This window comes from Bombina bombina, chromosome 4, assembly GCF_027579735.1.
Source record: "Bombina bombina isolate aBomBom1 chromosome 4, aBomBom1.pri, whole genome shotgun sequence".
In the NCBI taxonomy this organism is placed as follows: domain Eukaryota; kingdom Metazoa; phylum Chordata; class Amphibia; order Anura; family Bombinatoridae; genus Bombina; species Bombina bombina.
Genome location: NC_069502.1, coordinates 1152580793 through 1152607086, shown reverse-complemented (window position 1 = coordinate 1152607086; position 26294 = coordinate 1152580793). Strand labels below are relative to the sequence as shown.

General features: G+C 37.2%; 1 protein-coding gene across 1 annotated transcript in view; it reads left to right on the top strand.

Moving 5' to 3' along the window:
* Nucleotides 1–26294, top strand: part of CAPN8 (calpain 8) — a 189581-nt gene that overhangs the window by 96274 nt on the left and 67013 nt on the right. The window lies entirely within an intron of this gene.

Here is a 26294-nt window from a genome sequence, read left to right as displayed (position 1 = left end):
GCGGTGTTGCGAACTTCTTTTGAATTTTTACCTAAAGTTGTGAATTCCAACAACATTAGTAGAGAAATTGTGGTTCCTTCTTTATGTCCTAATCCTAAGAATTCTAAGGAGAAATCATTGCATTCTTTGGATGTTGTTAGAGCTTTGAAATATTATGTTGAAGCTACTAAGTCTTTCCGAAAGACTTCTAGTCTATTTGTTATCTTTTCCGGTTCTAGAAAAGGCCAGAAAGCTTCTGCCATTTCTTTGGCATCTTGGTTGAAATCTTTAATTCATCTTGCCTATGTTGAGTCGGGTAAAACTCCGCCTCAGAGGATTACAGCTCATTTTACCAGGTCAGTTTCTACTTCCTGGGCGTTTAGGAATGAAGCTTCGGTTGATCACATTTGCAAAGTTGCAACTTGGTCCTCTTTGCATATTTTTACTAAATTCTACCATTTTGATGTGTTTTCTTCTTCTGAAGCAGTTTTTGGTAGAAAAGTATTTCAGGCAGCAGTTTCAGTCTGAATCTTCTGCTTATGTTTTTTATTAAACTTTATTTTGGGTGTGGATTATTTTCAGCAGAAATTGGCTGTCTTTATTTTATCCCTCCCTCTCTAGTGACTCTTGTGTGGAAAGATCCACATCTTGGGTAGTCATTATCCCATACGTCACTAGCTCATGGACTCTTGCTAATTACATGAAAGAAAACATAATTTATGTAAGAACTTACCTGATAAATTCATTTCTTTCATATTAGCAAGAGTCCATGAGGCCCACCCTTTTTTGTGGTGGTTATGATTTTTTTGTATAAAGCACAATTATTCCAATTCCTTATTTTATATGCTTTCGCACTTTTTTATCACCCCACTTCTTGGCTATTCGTTAAACTGAATTGTGGGTGTGGTGAGGGGTGTATTTATAGGCATTTTAAGGTTTGGGAAACTTTGCCCCTCCTGGTAGGAATGTATATCCCATACGTCACTAGCTCATGGACTCTTGCTAACATGAAAGAAATGAATTTATCAGGTAAGTTCTTACATAAATTATGTTTTTCATCATAGGTATACCTCAACTATGAGAGACAAAATGTGGAAACAAATCCAGACAATCACATTGTCTGAATTGGAAAGAATTTATTTGCAAATTATGGTGGAAAATAAGTATTTGGTCAATATCAAAAGTTCATCTCAATACTTTGTTATATATCCTTTGTTGGCAATGACAGAGGTCAAACGTTTTCTGTAAGTCTTCACAAGGTTGTCACACACTGCTGCTGGTATGTTGGCCCATTCCTGCATACAGATCTCCTCTAGAGCAGTGATGTTTTGGGGCTGTCGCTGGGCAACACGGACTTTCAACTCCCTCCAAAGGTTTTCTATGGGGTTGAGATCTGGAGACTGGCTAAGCCACTCTAGGACCTTGAAATGCTTCTTACGAAGCCACTCCTTCATTGCCCGGGCGGTGTGTTTGGGATCATTGTCCTGCTGAAAGACCCAGCCACGTTTCATCTTCAATGCCCTTGCTGATGGAAGGAGGTTTGCACTCAAAATCTCACGATACATGGCCCCATTCATTCTTTCATGTACACGAATCAGTCGTCCTGTTCCCTTTGCAGAGAAACAGCCCCAAAGCATGATGTTGCCACCCCCATGCTTCACAGTAGGTATGGTGTTCTCTCTCCTCCAAACACGACAAGTTGTGTTTCTACCAAACAGTTCTACTTTGGTTTCATCTGACCATATGACATTCTCCCAATCTGCTTCTGGATCATCCAAATGCTCTCTAGCATACTTCAGACGGGCCCAGACATGTACTGGCTTAAGCAGGGGGACACATCTGGCACTTCAGGATCTGAGTCCCTGGCAGCGTAGTGTGTTACTGATGGTAGCCTCTGTTACGTTGGTCCAGCTCTCTGCAGGTCATTCACTAGCCCCCCCCCCTTGTGGTTCTGGGATGTTTGCTCACCATTCATGTGATCATTTTGACCCCACATTGTGAGATCTTGCGTGGAGCCCCAGATCGAGGGAGATTATCAGTGGTCTTGTATGTCTTCCATTTTCTAATTATTGCTCCCACAGTTGATTTCTTCACACCAAGCTGCTTGCCTATTGCAGATTCAGTCTTCCCAGCCTGGTGCAGGTCTACAATTTTGTTTCTGGTGTCCTTCGACAGCTCTTTGGTCTTCACCATAGTGGAGTTTGGAGTGAGACTGTTTGAGGTTATGGACAGGTGTCTTTTATACTGATAACAAGTTCAAACAGGTGCCATTAATACAGGTAATGAGTGGAGGACAGAGGAGCCTCTTAAAGAAGAAGATACAGGTATGTGAGAGCCAGAAATCTTGCTTGTTTGTAGGTGACCAAATACTTATTTTCCACCATAATTTGCAAATAAATTGGGCAATGAAGGAGTGGCTTCGTAATAAGCATTTCAAGGTCCTGGAGTGGCCTAGCCAGTCTCCAGATCTCAACCCCATAGAAAACCTTTGGAGGGAGTTGAAAGTCCGTGTTGCCCAGCGACAGCCCCAAAACATCACTGCTCTAGAGGAGATCTGTATGCAGGAATGGGCCAACATACCAGCAGCAGTGTGTCACAACCTTGTGAAGACTTACAGAAAACGTATGACCTCTGTCATTGCCAACAAAGGATATATAACAAAGTATTGAGATGAACTTTTGATATTGACCAAATACTTATTTTCCACCATAATTTGCAAATAAATTCTTTCCAATTCAGACAATGTGATTGTCTGGATTTGTTTCCACATTTTGTCTCTCATAGTTGAGGTATACCTATGATGAAAATTACAGGCCTCTCTCATCTTCTTAAGTGGGAGAACTTGCACAATTGGTGGCTGACTAAATACTTTTTCCCCCCACTGTATATATATTTATTATTCCCCATGTGCCATGTAGATTACAAACAGTATGATTTGCTTATATATATTCATTGTTCCCCATGTACCATGTAGATTACAAACAGTATGATTTGCTTATATATATTCATTGTTCCCCATGTACCATGTAGATTACAAACAGTATGATTTGTCTATATATATTATTTGTTCCCCATGTGCCATGTAGATTACAAACAGTATGATTTGCCTATATATATTATTTTTACCCCAGGTGCCATGTAGATTACAAACAGTATGATTTGCCTATATATATTATTTTTACCCCAGGTGCCATGTAGATTACAAACAGTATGATTTGCTTATATATATATTAATTGCTCCCCAGGTGCCATGTAGATTACAAACAGTATGATTTGTCTATATATATTCATTGTTCCCCATGTGCCATGTAGATTACAAACAGTATGATTTGCCTATATATATTAATTGTTCCCCATGTACCATGTAGATTACAAACAGTATGATTTGCCTATATATATTAATTGTTCCCCATGTACCATGTAGATTACAAACAGTATGATTTGCCTATATATATTAATTGTTCCCCATGTACCATGTAGATTACAAACAGTATGATTTGCCTATATATATTAATTGTTCCCCATGTGCCATGTAGATTACTAACAGTATGATTTGTCTATATATATTCATTGTTCCCCATGTGCTATGTAGATTACAAACAGTATGATTTGCTTATATATTAATTGTTCCCCATGTGCCATGTAGATTACTAACAGTATGATTTGCCTATATATATTAATTGTTCCCCATGTGCCATGTAGATTACAAACAGTATGATTTGCCTATATATATTAATTGTTCCCCATGTGCCATGTAGATTACAAACAGTATGATTTGCTTATATATTAATTGTTCCCTATGTACCATGTAGATTACAAACAGTATGATTTGCCTATATATATTAATTGTTCCCCATGTACCATGTAGATTACAAACAGTATGATTTGCCTATATATATTAATTGTTCCCTATGTACCATGTAGATTACTAACAGTATGATTTGCCTATATATATTAATTGTTCCCCATGTACCATGTAGATTACAAACAGTATGATTTGCCTATATATATTAATTGTTCCCCAGGTACCATGTAGATTACAAACAGTATGATTTGTCTATATATATTCATTGTTCCCCATGTGCTATGTAGATTACAAACAGTATGATTTGCCTATATATATTAATTGTTCCCCATGTGCCATGTAGATTACAAACAGTATGATTTGCCTATATATATTAATTGTTCCCCATGTGCCATGTAGATTACAAACAGTATGATTTGCCTATATATATTAATTGTTCCCCATGTACCATGTAGATTACAAACAGTATGATTTGTCTATATACATTAATTGTTCCCCATGTACCATGTAGATTACAAACAGTATGATTTGCTTATATATTAATTGTTCCCCATGTGCCATGTAGATTACTAACAGTATGATTTGCCTATATATATTAATTGTTCCCCATGTGCCATGTAGATTACAAACAGTATGATTTGCCTATATATATTAATTGTTCCCCATGTGCCATGTAGATTACAAACAGTATGATTTGCCTATATATATTAATTGTTCCCCATGTGCCATGTAGATTACAAACAGTATGATTTGCTTATATATTAATTGTTCCCCATGTGCCATGTAGATTACTAACAGTATGATTTGCCTATATATATTAATTGTTCCCCATGTGCCATGTAGATTACAAACAGTATGATTTGCCTATATATATTAATTGTTCCCCATGTGCCATGTAGATTACAAACAGTATGATTTGCTTATATATTAATTGTTCCCCATGTGCCATGTAGATTACAAACAGTATGATTTGCTCATATATATTAATTGTTCCCCATGTGCCATGTAGATTACAAACAGTATGATTTGCCTATATATATTAATTGTTCCCCATGTGCCATGTAGATTACAAACAGTATGATTTGCTTATATATTAATTGTTCCCCATGTACCATGTAGATTACAAACAGTATGATTTGCCTATATATATTAATTGTTCCCCATGTGCCATGTAGATTACAAACAGTATGATTTGCCTATATATATTAATTGTTCCCCATGTACCATGTAGATTACAAACAGTATGATTTGCCTATATATATTAATTGTTCCCCATGTGCATGTAGATTACAAACAATATGATTTGCCTATATATATTAATTGTTCCCCATGTACCATGTAGTTTACAAACAGTATGATTTGCTTATATATATATTAATTGTTCCCCAGGTGCCATGTAGATTACAAACAGTATGATTTGCCTATATATATTAATTGTTCCCCAGGTACCATGTAGATTACAAACAGTATGATTTGCCTATATATAATAATTGTTCCCCATGTGCCATGTAGATTACAAACAGTATGATTTGCCTATATATAATAATTGTTCCCCATGTGCCATGTAGATTACAAACAGTATGATTTGCCTATATATATTAATTGTTCCCCATGTAGATTACAAACAGTATGATTTGCCTATATATATTAATTGTTCCCCATGTGCCATGTAGATTACAAACAGTATGATTTGCCTATATATAATAATTGTTCCCCATGTACCATGTAGATTACAAACAGTATGATTTGTCTATATATATTAATTGTTCCCCATGTGTGATGTAGATTACAAACAGTGTGATTTGTCTATATATATGAATTGTTCCCCATGTGCCATGTAGATTACAAACAGTATGATTTGTCTATATATATATTAATTGTTCCCCATGTGTGATGTAGATTACAAACAGTATGATTTGCTTATATATATTAATTGTTCCCCATGTGCCATGTAGATTACAAACAGTATGATTTGCTTATATATATTAATTGTTCCCCATGTGCCATGTAGATTACAAACAGTATGATTTGCCTATATATATTAATTGTTCCCCATGTAGATTACAAACAGTATGATTTGCCTATATATATTAATTGTTCCCCAGGTGCCATGTAGATTACAAACAGTATGATTTGCCTATATATATTATTTGTTCCCCATGTGCCATGTAGATTACTAACAGTATGATTTGCCTATATATATTAATTGTTCCCCATGTGCCATGTAGATTACAAACAGTATGATTTGCCTATATATATTAATTGTTCCCCATGTGCCATGTAGATTACAAACAGTATGATTTGCCTATATATATTAATTGTTCCCCATGTAGATTACAAACAGTATGATTTGCCTATATATATTAATTGTTCCCCATGTGCCATGTAGATTACTAACAGTATGATTTGTCTATATATATATTCATTGTTCCCCATGTGCTATGTAGATTACAAACAGTATGATTTGCTTATATATTAATTGTTCCCCATGTGCCATGTAGATTACTAACAGTATGATTTGCCTATATATATTAATTGTTCCCCATGTGCCATGTAGATTACAAACAGAATTATTTGCCTATATATATTAATTGTTCCCCATGTGCCATGTAGATTACAAACAGTATGATTTGCTTATATATTAATTGTTCCCTATGTACCATGTAGATTACAAACAGTATGATTTGCCTATATATATTAATTGTTCCCCATGTACCATGTAGATTACAAACAGTATGATTTGCCTATATATATTAATTGTTCCCTATGTACCATGTAGATTACAAACAGTATGATTTGCCTATATATATTAATTGTTCCCTATGTACCATGTAGATTACTAACAGTATGATTTGCCTATATATATTAATTGTTCCCCATGTACCATGTAGATTACAAACAGTATGATTTGCCTATATATATTAATTGTTCCCCAGGTACCATGTAGATTACAAACAGTATGATTTGTCTATATATATTCATTGTTCCCCATGTGCTATGTAGATTACAAACAGTATGATTTGCCTATATATATTAATTGTTCCCCATGTACCATGTAGATTACAAACAGTATGATTTGTCTATATACATTAATTGTTCCCCATGTACCATGTAGATTACAAACAGTATGATTTGCTTATATATTAATTGTTCCCCATGTGCCATGTAGATTACTAACAGTATGATTTGCCTATATATATTAATTGTTCCCCATGTGCCATGTAGATTACAAACAGTATGATTTGCCTATATATATTAATTGTTCCCCATGTGCCATGTAGATTACAAACAGTATGATTTGCCTATATATATTAATTGTTCCCCATGTGCCATGTAGATTACAAACAGTATGATTTGCTTATATATTAATTGTTCCCCATGTGCCATGTAGATTACTAACAGTATGATTTGCCTATATATATTAATTGTTCCCCATGTGCCATGTAGATTACAAACAGTATGATTTGCCTATATATATTAATTGTTCCCCATGTGCCATGTAGATTACAAACAGTATGATTTGCTTATATATTAATTGTTCCCCATGTGCCATGTAGATTACAAACAGTATGATTTGCTCATATATATTAATTGTTCCCCATGTGCCATGTAGATTACAAACAGTATGATTTGCCTATATATATTAATTGTTCCCCATGTGCCATGTAGATTACAAACAGTATGATTTGCTTATATATTAATTGTTCCCCATGTACCATGTAGATTACAAACAGTATGATTTGCCTATATATATTAATTGTTCCCCATGTGCCATGTAGATTACAAACAGTATGATTTGCCTATATATATTAATTGTTCCCCATGTACCATGTAGATTACAAACAGTATGATTTGCCTATATATATTAATTGTTCCCCATGTGCATGTAGATTACAAACAATATGATTTGCCTATATATATTAATTGTTCCCCATGTACCATGTAGTTTACAAACAGTATGATTTGCTTATATATATATTAATTGTTCCCCAGGTGCCATGTAGATTACTAACAGTATGATTTGCCTATATATATTAATTGTTCCCCAGGTACCATGTAGATTACAAACAGTATGATTTGCCTATATATATATTAATTGTTCCCCAGGTACCATGTAGATTACAAACAGTATGATTTGCCTATATATAATAATTGTTCCCCATGTGCCATGTAGATTACAAACAGTATGATTTGCCTATATATAATAATTGTTCCCCATGTGCCATGTAGATTACAAGCAGTATGATTTGCCTATATATATTAATTGTTCCCCATGTAGATTACAAACAGTATGATTTGCCTATATATATTAATTGTTCCCCATGTGCCATGTAGATTACAAACAGTATGATTTGCCTATATAGAATAATTGTTCCCCATGTACCATGTAGATTACAAACAGTATGATTTGTCTATATATATTAATTGTTCCCCATATGTGATGTAGATTACAAACAGTGTGATTTGTCTATATATATGAATTGTTCCCCATGTGCCATGTAGATTACAAACAGTATGATTTGTCTATATATATATTAATTGTTCCCCATGTGTGATGTAGATTACAAACAGTATGATTTGCTTATATATATTAATTGTTCCCCATGTGCCATGTAGATTACAAACAGTATGATTTGCTTATATATATTAATTGTTTCCCATGTGCCATGTAGATTACAAACAGTATGATTTGCCTATATATATTAATTGTTCCCCATGTAGATTACAAACAGTATGATTTGCCTATATATATTAATTGTTCCCCAGGTGCCATGTAGATTACAAACAGTATGATTTGCCTATATATATTATTTGTTCCCCATGTGCCATGTAGATTACTAACAGTATGATTTGCCTATATATATTAATTGTTCCCCATGTGCCATGTAGATTACAAACAAAATGATTTGCCTATATATATTAATTGTTCCCCATGTGCCATGTAGATTACAAACAGTATGATTTGCCTATATATATTAATTGTTCCCCATGTAGATTACAAACAGTATGATTTGCCTATATATATTAATTGTTCCCCATGTGCCATGTAGATTACTAACAGTATGATTTGTCTATATATATTCATTGTTCCCCATGTGCTATGTAGATTACAAACAGTATGATTTGCTTATATATTAATTGTTCCCCATGTGCCATGTAGATTACTAACAGTATGATTTGCCTATATATATTAATTGTTCCCCATGTGCCATGTAGATTACAAACAGTATTATTTGCCTATATATATTAATTGTTCCCCATGTGCCATGTAGATTACAAACAGTATGATTTGCTTATATATTAATTGTTCCCTATGTACCATGTAGATTACAAACAGTATGATTTGCCTATATATATTAATTGTTCCCCATGTACCATGTAGATTACAAACAGTATGATTTGCCTATATATATTAATTGTTCCCTATGTACCATGTAGATTACAAACAGTATGATTTGCCTATATATATTAATTGTTCCCTATGTACCATGTAGATTACTAACAGTATGATTTGCCTATATATATTAATTGTTCCCCATGTACCATGTAGATTACAAACAGTATGATTTGCCTATATATATTAATTGTTCCCCAGGTACCATGTAGATTACAAACAGTATGATTTGTCTATATATATTCATTGTTCCCCATGTGCTATGTAGATTACAAACAGTATGATTTGCCTATATATATTAATTGTTCCCCATGTACCATGTAGATTACAAACAGTATGATTTGTCTATATACATTAATTGTTCCCCATGTACCATGTAGATTACAAACAGTATGATTTGCTTATATATTAATTGTTCCCCATGTGCCATGTAGATTACTAACAGTATGATTTGCCTATATATATTAATTGTTCCCCATGTGCCATGTAGATTACAAACAGTATGATTTGCCTATATATATTAATTGTTCCCCATGTGCCATGTAGATTACAAACAGTATGATTTGCCTATATATATTAATTGTTCCCCATGTGCCATGTAGATTACAAACAGTATGATTTGCTTATATATTAATTGTTCCCCATGTGCCATGTAGATTACTAACAGTATGATTTGCCTATATATATTAATTGTTCCCCATGTACCATGTAGATTACAAACAGTATGATTTGCCTATATATATTAATTGTTCCCCATGTGCCATGTAGATTACAAACAGTATGATTTGCTTATATATTAATTGTTCCCCATGTGCCATGTAGATTACAAACAGTATGATTTGCTCATATATATTAATTGTTCCCCATGTGCCATGTAGATTACAAACAGTATGATTTGCCTATATATATTAATTGTTCCCCATGTGCCATGTAGATTACAAACAGTATGATTTGCTTATATATTAATTGTTCCCCATGTACCATGTAGATTACAAACAGTATGATTTGCCTATATATATTAATTGTTCCCCATGTGCCATGTAGATTACAAACAGTATGATTTGCCTATATATATTAATTGTTCCCCATGTACCATGTAGATTACAAACAGTATGATTTGCCTATATATATTAATTGTTCCCCATGTGCATGTAGATTACAAACAATATGATTTGCCTATATATATTAATTGTTCCCCATGTACCATGTAGTTTACAAACAGTATGATTTGCTTATATATATATTAATTGTTCCCCAGGTGCCATGTAGATTACTAACAGTATGATTTGCCTATATATATTAATTGTTCCCCAGGTACCATGTAGATTACAAACAGTATGATTTGCCTATATATATATTAATTGTTCCCCAGGTACCATGTAGATTACAAACAGTATGATTTGCCTATATATAATAATTGTTCCCCATGTGCCATGTAGATTACAAACAGTATGATTTGCCTATATATAATAATTGTTCCCCATGTGCCATGTAGATTACAAACAGTATGATTTGCCTATATATATTAATTGTTCCCCATGTAGATTACAAACAGTATGATTTGCCTATATATATTAATTGTTCCCCATGTGCCATGTAGATTACAAACAGTATGATTTGCCTATATAGAATAATTGTTCCCCATGTACCATGTAGATTACAAACAGTATGATTTGTCTATATATATTAATTGTTCCCCATGTGTGATGTAGATTACAAACAGTGTGATTTGTCTATATATATGAATTGTTCCCCATGTGCCATGTAGATTACAAACAGTATGATTTGTCTATATATATATTAATTGTTCCCCATGTGTGATGTAGATTACAAACAGTATGATTTGCTTATATATATTAATTGTTCCCCATGTGCCATGTAGATTACAAACAGTATGATTTGCTTATATATATTAATTGTTCCCCATGTGCCATGTAGATTACAAACAGTATGATTTGCCTATATATATTAATTGTTCCCCATGTAGATTACAAACAGTATGATTTGCCTATATATATTAATTGTTCCCCAGGTGCCATGTAGATTACAAACAGTATGATTTGCCTATATATATTATTTGTTCCCCATGTGCCATGTAGATTACATGAAAAGTCAGTGTTATCCAGCAACCACGCCAATGGTGTAAGCTCCAGGGAGTAACTACCAAGCTCCCATATATCAATGAAAGAAATAAAGAATTGAAGCTCACCAATCTGCTAAAAAGTGATTCACTTTATTGTAGAGACAGCAGGGTCCAAATACCACGACGTTTCGGGGCAGTATGCCCCTTAATCATGTGATAACAACCTATACAGGTACACCTGTTTAAATAGCTTACCTGGGATTAACCCTTACAATCTTTCTAACAATACAATAATAGAGGGACAGCACCATCTAGCGGCCCCCTAGGTGTATAATTTCCTAGAAAACAGTAAATACATAATAAAAACTAAAAAAAAACAGCTATGAAGCCCTGATTACAGATTCATACGATGTCAAAAAAAAATTTTTTAATATTTATTTTGAAAGTTTTAACCTATCAAATTTTATCCACAATATACAACTGTAGAAAATGACAGAATAGATTTTTCATTATGCATAGACATAATACAGGAACAGATCAGTAAAAAACGGACTAATCTATCTCTCTATTAAGCCCCTTCAGTTCCAAGGTGTCAAGGTAAAAAATCCAGAAGGATTCTCGTTGCTTAAGCAAAACTTCCCTGTTTCCACCCCTTCTAGGGACTTTCACCTGTTCAATCACCTGAAACCTAAGTTGGCTTATTTGGTGACCTGCTGCCAAAAAATGATAGGCCACTGTGGCTGACACTTTACCACACCTGATGTTGCTCTTGTGCTCAGTTATTCTATCATGGACCCTCCTAGTGGACTCGCCAACATAGGCCTTCCCACATGGACACTTGATCATGTATATGACATAACTACTGTTGCAAGTGAAAAAATCTCTATAGTAAAATTTATGCCCACTATGTGGATGTAAAAAATAGGGACTTTTCACTATGCAACTGCAGTTGCTACATCCGAGACAAGGGAAACAACCAAGATTCTTTTTGGTAATAAACTGTTGGGATGCAGATTTGACAGAACCAATGTCAGCCCGTATTAATGAATCCCTAAGGCTTTTACTGCGCTTGTAGGCTGGCATAGGGAACTTGTCAAACTCCTCAACATCCACATTACATCTTCTCAAGATGCCCCAATGTCTCTGTATAATTTTCAACACCTGATCACTCTGTCTAGAAAACTCAGATACAAATACCATCCTTTTTTGATTTTTATCTGAAAGTTTTTTAGATTTTAAAAGGGCATCACGATCCAACTGGGACACCATATCAATGGTGTCCAAAATTAGATCTTGTGGATAGCCACGTTCCAGAAATTTGTCACCCATCTCTGCCAATCTTGTTGGAACCTTGGATTCTTCTGTGACAATCCGTTTGACCCTAAGTAATTGACTTTTAGGTAGTGACCTGATCAAGGAGGAATGATGAGCACTGTCATACATCAATAAATTATTCCTGTCAGTTTCTTTTCTGAAAATATCAGTTTTAAAACTGAATCCATCCTTGATCACGGTCACATCCAAAAAATCAATAGAACTCTCACTGAAAGTCAGTGTAAATTTGATATTGTTGGTTGAATGGTTTAATTCAGATACAAAAAGCTCAAGGGCCCCAACGTCGCCCAGCCAAACCCCAAAAATATCATCAATGTAGCGCCACCAGGTGGCGCCACACTGACGAAATAGGGCACTTTCAAAAACAAACTTCTCTTCAAAGAGATTCATAAAAATGTTGGCATAATTAGGGGCGACGTTGGAGCCCATAGCTGTACCTTGCAACTGTAAATAATATAAGTCCTCAAAGAGGAAATAATTATTGTAGAGAATTAATTCTAACAGTTGCAAGATAAATTCGACCTGAGTTTCTGAATGTGACCCAGCAGTGAGCAAAGCATGTTGCACAGCTCCTAGGCCACTCTCATGAGTGATAGATGTGTATAAACTAGAAACAATCAGACTGAAAAGAATAAACTTATCAGTCTGGAGTTGCAAGTTGCTCAGCTTAATCAAAAAATCATTAGTGTCTTTAATGAAAGTACTTGACTGCTCCACCAGTGGTCTCAATACTCTATCCAAAAAAATGGAAATATTTGAAAAAACTGAATTGGTACCCGCTACAATAGGACGCCCTGGTGGAGCAGTCAAGGACTTGTGAATCTTAGGCAGCACGTATAGCACAGGTGTGATTGGATCAGTCACAATTAAAAATTTAGCTGTTTTATCATCGATCAAAGCATTAATCAATGCAAATTTGACAATAGATTGAATCTCTCTAGAAATCCTATTAATTGGATTATCTGCAATTACCTTATATACCTCCTTAATACCAAGTTGACGATAAACCTCTGTTCTATAGTCGGTCTTATTTAAAACAACTGTCGCTCCGCCCTTATCAGCCTGCTTCAATATCACTTTGTTGTTAGATTTCAATGATTTCAAGGCTGAATGATCCGCAGATGTAAAGTTAAACAACCTAGGTTTACCTTTAGATTTACATAACTTAGTTTTAGCCTGCAAATCATTCAAATCAGATAGTACTAACTTTTCAAAGGTCTCAATACTGTGGTCAGTGGTAGAGGGAAAAAAAGAGCTTTTGTTAAATAACCCTAGTTGTTTGATGCTCAAGACATTAACTTTATTGTCCCCAAAAGTGTTAGACCTAACAGACCCACTGCAATTCAACCTTGTACCAATTTGAGAAACATTACTTGTCTTGTTATTATGCCAAAATTTTAACCTTATATTACGGAAAAATTTGTGAATGTCTCTATTCAAATTGAAGAAATCACAGTCTTTAAATGGACAAAAAGACAGTCCCTTCTGGAGGACAGATGCCTCTCTCTCAACAAGTGGACAGTCCGAGATATTGAAGACTATATTTTGTTGCGGGCCCGCGTCACCCTCTGTGAGGATGCCTTGCCCGATTTGGCTGTTATCTGTGATTTTGCTTGGGGCCCAAAGGGGAGCAAAAGGGGAGCACAGAGGGTGACGCGGGCCCGCAACAAAATATAGTCTTCAATATCTCGGACTGTCCACTTGTTGAGAGAGAGACATCTGTCCTCCAGAAGGGACTGTCTTTTTGTCCATTTAAAGACTGTGATTTCTTCAATTTGAATAGAGACATTCACAAATTTTTCCGTAATATAAGGTTAAAATTTTGGCATAATAACAAGACAAGTAATGTTTCTCAAATTGGTACAAGGTTGAATTGCAGTGGGTCTGTTGGGTCTAACACTGTTGGGGACAATAAAGTTAATGTCTTGAGCATCAAACAACTAGGGTTATTTAACAAAAGCTCTTTTTTTCCCTCTACCACTGACCACAGTATTGAGACCTTTGAAAAGTTAGTACTATCTGATTTGAATGATTTGCAGGCTAAAACTAAGTTATGTAAATCTAAAGGTAAACCTAGGTTGTTTAACTTTACATCTGCGGATCATTCAGCCTTGAAATCATTGAAATCTAACAACAAAGTGATATTGAAGCAGGCTGATAAGGGCGGAGGAGGTATATAAGGTAATTGCAGGTAATCCAATTAATAGGATTTCTAGAGAGATTCAATCTATTGTCAAATTTGCATTGATTAATGCTTTGATCGATGATAAAACAGCTACATTTTTAATTGTGACTGATCCAATCACACCTGTGCTATATGTGCTGCCTAAGATTCACAAGTCCTTGACTGCTCCACCAGGGCGTCCTATTGTAGCGGGTACCAATTCCGTTTTTTCAAATATTTCCATTTTTTGGATAGAGTATTGAGACCACTGGGGGAGCAGTCAAGTACTTTCATTAAAGACACTAATGATTTTTTGATTAAGCTGAGCAACTTGCAACTCCAGACTGATAAGTTTATTCTTTTCAGTTTGGATGTTTCTAGTTTATACACATCTATCACTCATGAGAGTGGCCTAGGAGCTGTGCAACATGCTTTGCTCACTGCTGGGTCACATTCAGAAACTCAGGTCGAATTTATCTTGCAACTGTTAGAATTAATTCTCTACAATAATTATTTCCTCTTTGAGGACTTATATTATTTACAGTTGCAAGGTACAGCTATGGGCTCCAGCGTCGCCCCTAATTATGCAAACATTTTTATGAATCTCTTTGAAGAGAAGTTTGTTTTTGAAAGTGCCCTATTTTGTCAGTGTGGCGCCACCTGGTGGCGCTACATTGATGATATTTTTGGGGTTTGGCTGGGCGACGTTGGGGCCCTTGAGCTTTTTGTATCTGAATTAAACCATTCAACCAACAATATCAAATTTACACTGACTTTCAGTGAGAGTTCTATTGATTTTTTGGATGTGACCGTGATCAAGGATGGATTCAGTTTTAAAACTGATATTTTCAGAAAAGAAACTGACAGGAATAATTTATTGATGTATGACAGTGCTCATCATTCCTCCTTGATCAGGTCACTACCTAAAAGTCAATTACTTAGGGTCAAACGGATTGTCACAGAAGAATCCAAGGTTCCAACAAGATTGGCAGAGATGGGTGACAAATTTCTGGAATGTGGCTATCCACAAGATCTAATTTTGGACACCATTGATATGGTGTCCCAGTTGGATCGTGATGCCTTTTCAAAATCTAAAAAACTTTCAGATAAAAATCAAAAAAGGATGGTATTTGTATCTGAGTTTTCTAGACAGAGTGATCAGGTGTTGAAAATTATACAGAGACATTGGGGCATCTTGAGAAGATGTAATGTGGATGTTGAGGAGTTTGACAAGTTCCCTATGCCAGCCTAGAAGCGCAGTAAAAGCCTTAGGGATTCATTAATATGGGCTGACATTGGTTCTGTCAAATCTGCATCCCAACAGTTTATTACCAAAAAGAATCTTGGTTGTTTCCCTTGTCTCGGATGTAGCAACTGCAGTTGCATAGTGAAAAGTCCCTATTTTTTACATCCACATAGTGGGCATAAATTTTACTATAGAGATTTTTTCACTTGCAACAGTAGTTATGTCATATACATGATCAAGTATCCATGTGGGAAGGCCTATGTTGGCGAGTCCACTAGGAGGGTCCGTGATAGAATAACTGAGCACAAGAGCAACATCAGGTGTGGTAAAGTGTCAGCCCCAGTGAATCCTTCTGGATTTTTCACCTTGACACCTTGGAACCGAAGGGGCTTAATAGAGAGATAGATTGGTCAGTTTTTTACTGATCTGTTCCTCTATTATGTCTATGCATAATGAAAAATCTATTCTGTCATTTTCTACAATTGTATATTGTGGATAAAATTTGATAGGTTAAAACTTTCAAAATAAATATTAAAAAATGTTTTTGACATCGTATGAATCTGTAATCAGGGCTTCATAGCTGTTTGTTTTTAGTTTTTATTATGTATTTACTGTTTTCTAGGAAATTATACACCTAGGGGGCCGCTAGATGGTGCTGTCCCTCTATTATTGTATTGTTAGAAAGATTGTAAGGGTTAATCCCAGGTAAGCTATTTAAACAGGTGTACCTGTATAGGTTGTTATCACATGATTAAGGGGCATACTGCCCCGAAACGTCGTGGTATTTGGACCCTGCTGTCTCTACAATAAAGTGAATCACTTTTTAGCAGATTGGTGAGCTTCAATTCTTTATTTCTTCCATGTAGATTACAAACAGTATGATTTTTCTATATATACAGGGAGTGCAGAATTATTAGGCAAGTTGTATTTTTGAGGATTAATTTTATTATTGAACAACAACCATGTTCTCAATGAACCCAAAAAACTCATTAATATCAAAGCTGAATAGTTTTGGAAGTAGTTTTTAGTTTGTTTTTAGTTATAGCTATTTTAGGGGGATATCTGTGTGTGCAGGTGACTATTACTGTGCATAATTATTAGGCAACTTAACAAAAAACAAATATATACCCATTTCAATTATTTATTTTTACCAGTGAAACCAATATAACATCTCAACATTCACAAATATACATTTCTGACATTCAAAAACAAAACAAAAACAAATCAGTGACCAATATAGCCACCTTTCTTTGCAAGGACACTCAAAAGCCTGCCATCCATGGATTCTGTCAGTGTTTTGATCTGTTCACCATCAACATTGCGTGCAGCAGCAACCACAGCCTCCCAGACACTGTTCAGAGAGGTGTACTGTTTTCCCTCCTTGTAAATCTCACATTTGATGATGGACCACAGGTTCTCAATGGGGTTCAGATCAGGTGAACAAGGAGGCCATGTCATTAGATTTTCTTCTTTTATACCCTTTCTTGCCAGCCACGCTGTGGAGTACTTGGACGCGTGTGATGGAGCATTGTCCTGCATGAAAATCATGTTTTTCTTGAAGGATGCAGACTTCTTCCTGTACCACTGCTTGAAGAAGGTGTCTTCCAGAAACTGGCAGTAGGACTGGGAGTTGAGCTTGACTCCATCCTCAACCCGAAAAGGCCCCACAAGCTCATCTTTGATGATACCAGCCCAAACCAGTACTCCACCTCCACCTTGCTGGCGTCTGAGTCGGACTGGAGCTCTCTGCCCTTTACCAATCCAGCCACGGGCCCATCCATCTGGCCCATCAAGACTCACTCTCATTTCATCAGTCCATAAAACCTTAGAAAAATCAGTCTTGAGATATTTCTTGGCCCAGTCTTGACGTTTCAGCTTGTGTGTCTTGTTCAGTGGTGGTCGTCTTTCAGCCTTTCTTACCTTGGCCATGTCTCTGAGTATTGCACATCTTGTGCTTTTGGGCACTCCAGTGATGTTGCAGCTCTGAAATATGGCCAAACTGGTGGCAAGTGGCATCTTGGCAGCTGCACGTTTGACTTTTCTCAGTTCATGGGCAGTTATTTTGCGCCTTGGTTTTTCACACGCTTCTTGCGACCCTGTTGAGTATTTTGAATGAAACGCTTGATTGTTCGATGATCACGCTTCAGAAGCTTTGCAATTTTAAGAGTGCTGCATCCCTCTGCAAGATATCTCACTATTTTTGACTTTTCTGAGCCTGTCAAGTCCTTCTTTTGACCCATTTTGCCAAAGGAAAGGAAGTTGCCTAATAATTATGCACACCTGATATAGGGTGTTGATGTCATTGTTGATGTCATGTAGATTACAAATAGTATGATTTGCCTATATATATGTATTGTTCCCTATGTAGATTACAAACAGTATGATTTGCCTATATATATTAATTGTTCCCCAGGTGCCATGTAGATAACAAACAGTATGATTTGCCTATATATATGTATTGTTCCCTATGTAGATTACAAACAGTATGATTTGCCTATATATATTAATTGTTCCCCAGGTGCCATGTAGATTACAAACAGTATGATTTGTCTATATATTAATTGTTCCCTATGTGCCATGTAGATTACAAACAGTATGATTTGCTTATATATTAATTGTTCCCCATATGCCAAGTAGATTACAAACAGTATGATTTGCTTATATATTAATTGTTCCCCATGTGCCATGTAGATTACAAACAGTATGATTTGTCTATATATATTAATTGTTACCCAGGTGCCATGTAGATTACAAACAGTATGATTTGTCTATATATATTAATTGTTCCCCAGGTGCCATGTAGATTACAAACAGTATGATTTGCCTATATATATATATATTAATTGTTCCCCATGTGCCATGTAGATTACAAACAATATGATTTGTCTATATATATTAATTGTTCCCCATGTACCATGTAGATTACAAACAGTATGATTTGCCTATATATATTAATTGTTCCCCATGTAGATTACAAACAGTATGATTTGCCTATATATATTAATTGTTCCCCATGTGCCATGTAGATTACAAACAGTATGATTTGTCTATATATATTAATTGTTCCCCAGGTACCATGTAGATTACAAACAGTATGATTTGTCTATATATATTAATTGTTCCCTATGTACCATGTAGATTACAAACAGTATGATTTGCCTATATATATATATTAATTGTTCCCCATGTACCATGTAGATTACAAACAATATGATTTGTCTATATATATTAATTGTTCCCCATGTACCATGTAGATTACAAACAGTATGATTTGCCTATATATATTAATTGTTCCCCATGTAGATTACAAACAGTATGATTTGCCTATATATATTAATTGTTCCCCAGGTACCATGTAGATTACAAACAGTATGATTTGCTTATATATATTAATTGTTCCCCATGTGCCATGTAGATTACAAACAGTATGATTTGCCTATATATATTAATTGTTCCCTATGTACCATGTAGATTACAAACAGTATGATTTGCCTATATATATTAATTGTTCCCCAGGTACCATGTAGATTACAAACAGTATGATTTGTCTATATATATTAATTGTTCCCCATGTACCATGTAGATTACAAACAGTATGATTTGTCTATATATATTAATTGTTCCCCATGTGCCATGTAGATTACAAACAGTATGATTTGTCTATATATATTAATTGTTCCCCAGGTACCATGTAGATTACAAACAGTATGATTTGCCTATATATATATATTAATTGTTCCCCATGTACCATGTAGATTACAAACAGTATGATTTGTCTATATATATTAATTGTTCCCCATGTAGATTACAAACAGTATGATTTGTCTATATATATTAATTGTTCCCCGTGTGCCATGTAGATTACAAACAGTTTGATTTGTCTATATATATGAATTGTTCCCCATGTGCCATGTAGATTACAAACAGTATGATTTGCCTATATATATTAATTGTTCCCCAGGTACCATGTAGATTACAAACAGTATGATTTGTCTATATATATTAATTGTTCCCCATGTACCATGTAGATTACAAACAGTATGATTTGTCTATATATATTAATTGTTCCCCATGTAGATTACAAACAGTATGATTTGCCTATATATATTAATTGTTCCCCATGTGCCATGTAGATAACAAACAGTATGATTTGCCTATATATATTAATTTTATGTCAAGACAGGAGGCTTCATATTTTGCATTATTCTTTACTGACACCAAAAACAACAGCAAAGAAACTGAAAGGAAGAAAAAATAATGACACAGCAACAGCGTATAACCAATCAGGATACAGCATAACAATAAAGAGTCTTGAACAATCTAAATCCTTCCTCTTTTCTTTGCTGCACCAAGAACAGCAGGTCACGTATCATTGTTCTCCTTTTAATAAATATATTTACAATGTTTTATTTGACAATCTTTGCATATTAGCATTTCCATTTCTCTATTTCTTTTTAACACTATTTCTTTTTAACAACAAAAGTTTTCATTTATCATCTAAACCTTGTATGTTTATAGTAATAGCTGTATTGTTTTGCTTTTTATTTAACATTAACCTTGTGGGTTAAGACTGCTTCGATAATAAATTTTGGTTATTATTTTTTCTGCAAATGTTTGGTTAAAATTATTCCTTAACGGCTCATTTTGGTTATTATTTTTTCTGCATTAACGGCTCAGCCACTTCAGTGTAGCTGCTCCGTTCCTTACCTAGTCAAACTCTGTCTGTCAGGCTCTCGGTATGCCTGACAGTTTGTAATTGGTGGCGCTACTTCGGAGCAACCGCCTTGCTTGCAGGTTGCTCCGTTTTTGCCTCCCGCCTGACCGCTTGTCAGAAGTCCTCCTAAGCCCCTCCGTCTGGGCCGGTGCCGCTACGGGATATTGCGGACACACACCTGACCGGAGGTTATTAATCTGTACTGGTCGGGTGTGTGAGCCGCGGCCTGTGTTGGTTCCGGCTCTGGAGTGTGGCGGGAGTTAGTTTCGATTTTGCGGTTGGGTGTCCCCAGGGTTTTTTACAAACAATTAAAATTTTGCCACCTTTTAGTACCATAATTTAAACTCAATATTTTAAGCAATACTATTTGGCCGTTTTTGTTTTCCCGCCTTTTTTATTGCTTATTAGTCTTAAATGTTTTTTCATCATTGCCTCAGCTCTTATAGCTCATTGATTAGCCTTGCTGCCTCTCATGCAAGAGGTTGAGAGTTCGAATCTGACCTCCACCCATTAGGAAACAAGCTACAGAAAATATTTTATTCTGTTTTTAACTATCTTTAAAAAAAAAAAAAAAAAAAAAAAAAAGATATTTCTTTTAAAAAAAGTCTCCTTTATTAAACTTTCTGTTTAGCCTTGGGGACTAACACTGTAAACTGACAGTTTTGAGGTTCAGGGTTCAATTCCTGACTATTCAACATAATTTAAATTTTATTGTTTAATATTATGATTTTTATGTCAATTTTTACTTTTTTATTTAGATCATAACTCAGACTGCAACGATTAGACTAATGGAGTCTGCCGACCCTGTCATTGACCCCGCCCCTTCTTCCTCTCAATCTAAAGAGGAACTTTTAACCTATATTAATTTGGCCATAGCTTCGGCACTAAAACATAATATTCCCCCTTCAGAGAATGTTTTAGAACAACCTAGGCCCCCTCATGTTGAGGAATCCTCTTCCTCCTCTTCCTCTGATTCAGAATCTCCAATATCGCGCAAGCGCCATTGGAAGACCCGTTCTCGCTCCGCTTCACATAGAAGCAAAGCTCTGAGACATAAAGCCCCTCCCCCGGGCGTTTCACATAGGGGTGCCAGAACCTCCTCCCCAGAGGTTAAACGGGGTAAACGAACCCTTCCCCCCTTGGGTACACGAAGGGGGGTCCAGAGCTCTGACTCTGAAAATTTTGACATGGAAGACTATATGGAGTCTTTTCCTGGGTTAGATTGGGAGGAGGATCCTCAGTCTGACCTAGAACAGGATCCATTCCCGTCCCCTCAGGCGGAGGCTCCTCGCTCTCGATCTTCCCAGAGAAGAAATATTGAATTTGAAGACGAAATGGTTGACCCGGCTGGGAACCCCATTTTCAGTCCCAAACACATTAAACATCCCAGATCACATGACTGGGCATTAGCGCCTCACCTCTCTCGCTTTTTGCAGAGATCGCTCAGGAAACCTCTCGATCGTGAAGATCGTAATAAACTACGTGCAGAATGCCGTAGACCCTCCCTCCCTGGTAGGGAATCTGTAACTCCTGAATTTGACGCTAAACTCGCTACCTTTCTAACTAGAAAAGGTAGAGACCCTAGAAAGGGCTTAGACAAGGCTCTCAGAGGGGTTCAGGATAAACTTCTGGACACTTCGGGTCCTTTGGCCCAGATTCTACATCTTTCGGATGAAGCCCTTCTCTCCGGCTCTCCTTTAGATCCTTTTGCCATTCGAGAATGGGCCTTTCGAGCTTTTTGCTTCCTCGGCAACGCCAACGTTGCCATCTCTACTGAACGCAGAAGGTCGGCATTGTTGCGAATTAATCCCAGATTGGCTGTTCTCGCTGTCGAGGAAGCAGGCTCTTCTGCCAAGGGTCTTCTCTTTGGAGAACCCTTCTTAGATATCATGAGACATTACGTTTCTACCTTTACCTCTATCGACAAGATTCAAGCCTCCCTTAGAAGAGTTTTCAACCCTTCCAATCGGGTTTTTGGCAGGGCCGGCAGATTCAGGGGTCGTCTGCCCGGCCGGCAACAATTCATGGTCCAGCAACGCCAAGCAGTCGCTTTCCAACAGTACCCCTCCTACCCTCAGAGAACTCTCTTCCCACCAAGATCTCGAGCTGCCAGAACCAGACCAGCCCTTCCTAGGCCAACCTTACCTCCAGGCCCCTCCAATACCCAGAGTGAGTACTCCTCCTTTACACCTGACTTCTTTCCCCATGTCTCCCTTTGCAGGCAGACTGTCCCTTTTTTCCCATTCGTGGGATTTAACATCTCAGGATCCTTGGATTGCTCAAACAGTGAGAGGCTTCAAGCTCGAATTCATCTGCCCTCCTTTCCAGAGTGGTCCCCCAAAGCCCCTGAACCTCTCAAAATCAAATATAGACCTTATTGGCTCAGAAGTTCAATCTCTCCGTCTGAAAGGTGCTATAGAGGAGGTTTCGAACCAACAAGTCGGTTTCCTAAGCAACCTTTTTCTAGTGAAGAAAAAGACAGGTGGTTTTCGTCCTGTCATCAATCTTCGGGACTTGAATTTCTTCGTGGTATACCACCATTTCAAGATGGAGGGTATCCACATGCTCAGGGACCTTCTACGTCTCGGAGACTGGTTCGTCCGCCTAGATTTGACAGATGCCTACCTTACGGTACCTGTTTTCCCAGACCATCGGAAGTTCCTCAGGTTCCGCTGGGACGAAAGGATATGGCAGTTTACTTGCCTTCCTTTCGGCCTCAGTTCAGCTCCTTGGTGTTTCACCAAGCTTCTAAAACCCGTCGTGGCAATCCTCAGAGGCAAAGGCATTCGCCTTATCATTTATCTGGACGACATTCTCCTTATGGCAGAAGATCAATCTTCCCTCCTTTCTCACTTACACACAACCTCCTCCCTTCTTCAAGGGCTGGGATTTGTGATCAACTCGGAAAAGTCAGCTCTAACTCCCTCTCAGAAGGTAGAGTTTCTGGGTTTTCTCATAGACTCCACCTCAGGTCTGCTCCTCCTTCCCCAAGAGAAGATCGACAAGATCAAATTAGAAATTCAAGAAGTACTAGCGTCCCCCATGATATCTATCCGTCAACTTGCCAGAATTATCGGGCTCCTCGCCTCCTCCATTCAGGCAATATTTCCTGCCCCCCTGCATTACCGAGCAATGCAGAGGGTGAAGATTCAATCTTTCAGAGAATGTCGTTCATATCACCAGATGATTTGTTTGAACGAGGAGGTCCGTGCAGAAATGTCCTGGTGGCTCCGTCACATGGAATCCTGGAATGGCAAGGCTATCTTCGGATCCTCGCCAGACTTTGTGCTTTCCTCAGATGCCAGTCTGCTGGGTTGGGGGGCGTCTTTCGAGACTTCGGCGACGGGGGGATCTTGGTCCCCTCTGGAACAGTCGCTTCACATCAATTGTCTAGAGCTCTTGGCAGGATCTTTTGCCATCCGCTCGTTCTCCAAACAGTTTACGAATTGTTGCATCCTCCTTCGTATGGACAACATATCTGCGGTCCAATACATCAATCGTTTAGGAGGGACGAAATCCAAGATGCTATCAGACCTTACCTCAGAATTGTTCAGATTCTGTGCCTCTCCAATATTGTCGCGGACTGGTTTTCTCGTTTTTGGAGAGACTCCAGCGATTGGCGACTTCTTCGCCCCATTTTTCTGCAAATTCAGAGTATTCTCGGTCCCTTTTCAGTGGACCTTTTTGCTTCCAGGATCAACCATCAATTGCCCCGCTACTTCAGCTGGCTTCCGGATCCGGGGAGCGAAGCTTCGGATGCTTTTCTACAGAAATGGCCTCAATGCGGAGCTTATGCTTTTCCCCCCTTCTCGCTCATCACGAGAACCCTTTGGTCGGTCAGGAGACTCAAATGCTCCCTAACAATAGTTACCCCCTTCTGGCCAATGCAACCCTGGTTCCCTCTTCTTCTGGAGATGGTAATCTCCCCTCCTCTCCTTCTGCCCAATCAGTTAGACATTCTTTCAGACCCTCAAGGGGAACCACATCCCCTGGTTCTCCAGAACCGCCTTCCCCTGCTAGCTTGGCAGATTTCAGGGGATCTTGGTCTTCAGAAGGCCTTTCAAGAGACGCTCAGCTCCTCCTTCGAGAATCTTGGGCCCCTGGCACCAGGAAATGTTACGCTTCAGCCTGGACGTCATGGGCTTGTTGGTGTTCTCGCAGGCAAGTTGATCCCTTTTCAGCCCCTGTAGTTCTTATTGCAAATTTTCTTTCTGAACTTTTTTCCCAAGGAAAGGCTTATCGCTCCATTAATGTTGTCCGCTCCGCAATTTCAGCAGGCCATTTTCCAGTTGATGGCAATCCGGTTGGTAGACATCCCTTGGTTTGCAGGATTTTAAAAGCTATTCGGTTGAAAGTTCCCCCTTCTGCTCGATACACTCACCTTTGGGATGTCTCCATCATGCTAACCTTTCTTAGGGATTGGCCTCCCAATATAGAACTTTCTCTTAAACAGTTGTCGGCCAAGTTGGCGATGCTGCTCTGCTTAGTTTCCTTCCGCAGAATTTCGGACATCCGTGCGTTGGATATTGAAGGCATTTCCTTTTCCCCTGAGGGCGTTACCTTTTCCATCTCTAAACGCACAAAATCCATGTCATCTTCCATTTTTTACCCTTATTTCCCTGACGACCCTCAACTCTGTGTGGCTCTCTGTTTGAAAGCTTATCTTTCTAGGACGATTTCCTCCCGCCCTTCCTCCGGAGGTCAATTGCTAATTTCTTTTGTTCCACCCTTTCGTCCTGTCTCTTCTCCCACTTTGGCCAGATGGGTTCGTTGGCTCATGTCCTCCGCAGGCATTGACCTTTCTTTTGGAGCTCATTCTGTTCGGGGTGAGGCTGCATCCAGAGCTCTCTTATCGGGTAGTAGCCTTCAAGATATCCTTAAGCTGCAGATTGGTCTTCTTCAACCACCTTTTCTCGTTTCTATTTTAAACCCATTCTTCACGCTTCTGAGTCTTTACTTTTAGTGCGTTAAAATTGCAAAATATGAAGCCTCCTGTCTTGACATAAAATTCAGATTATTATAACCTTGGTGACTAAATAATCTTGATTTTATTTAAGACAGGAGGCGAATATTTTCCCACCCCTTTTCTTGCCTCTCCCAATACAGGTATATAAAAAAAAAAAAAAAAAAAAATTCTGATAAGGATATTGAAATGTTATGTATGTTCTTTAATTTATTCTTTAGATGTGTCTAAGAGAACAATTATTATTATCATTTTATTTTTTCTTCCAGTGTAATTCGGTGGATGGTTTTCTTCCTGGATTCTCTCAAGGCTTCACTAGGACCTTCTTCAAAGCTTCGAATTCCTTACTTCCCAGGATGTTGTTGATGTTCCTTCTTCTATAATCTGCTAGTTCTTCACCAAAGAAAAGAGGAAGGATTTAGATTGTTCAAGACTCTTTATTGTTATGCTGTATCCTGATTGGTTATACGCTGTTGCTGTGTCATTATTTTTTCTTCCTTTCAGTTTCTTTGCTGTTGTTTTTGGTGTCAGTAAAGAATAATGCAAAATATGAAGCCTCCTGTCTTTAATAAAATCAAGATTATTTAGTCACCAAGGTTATAATAATCTG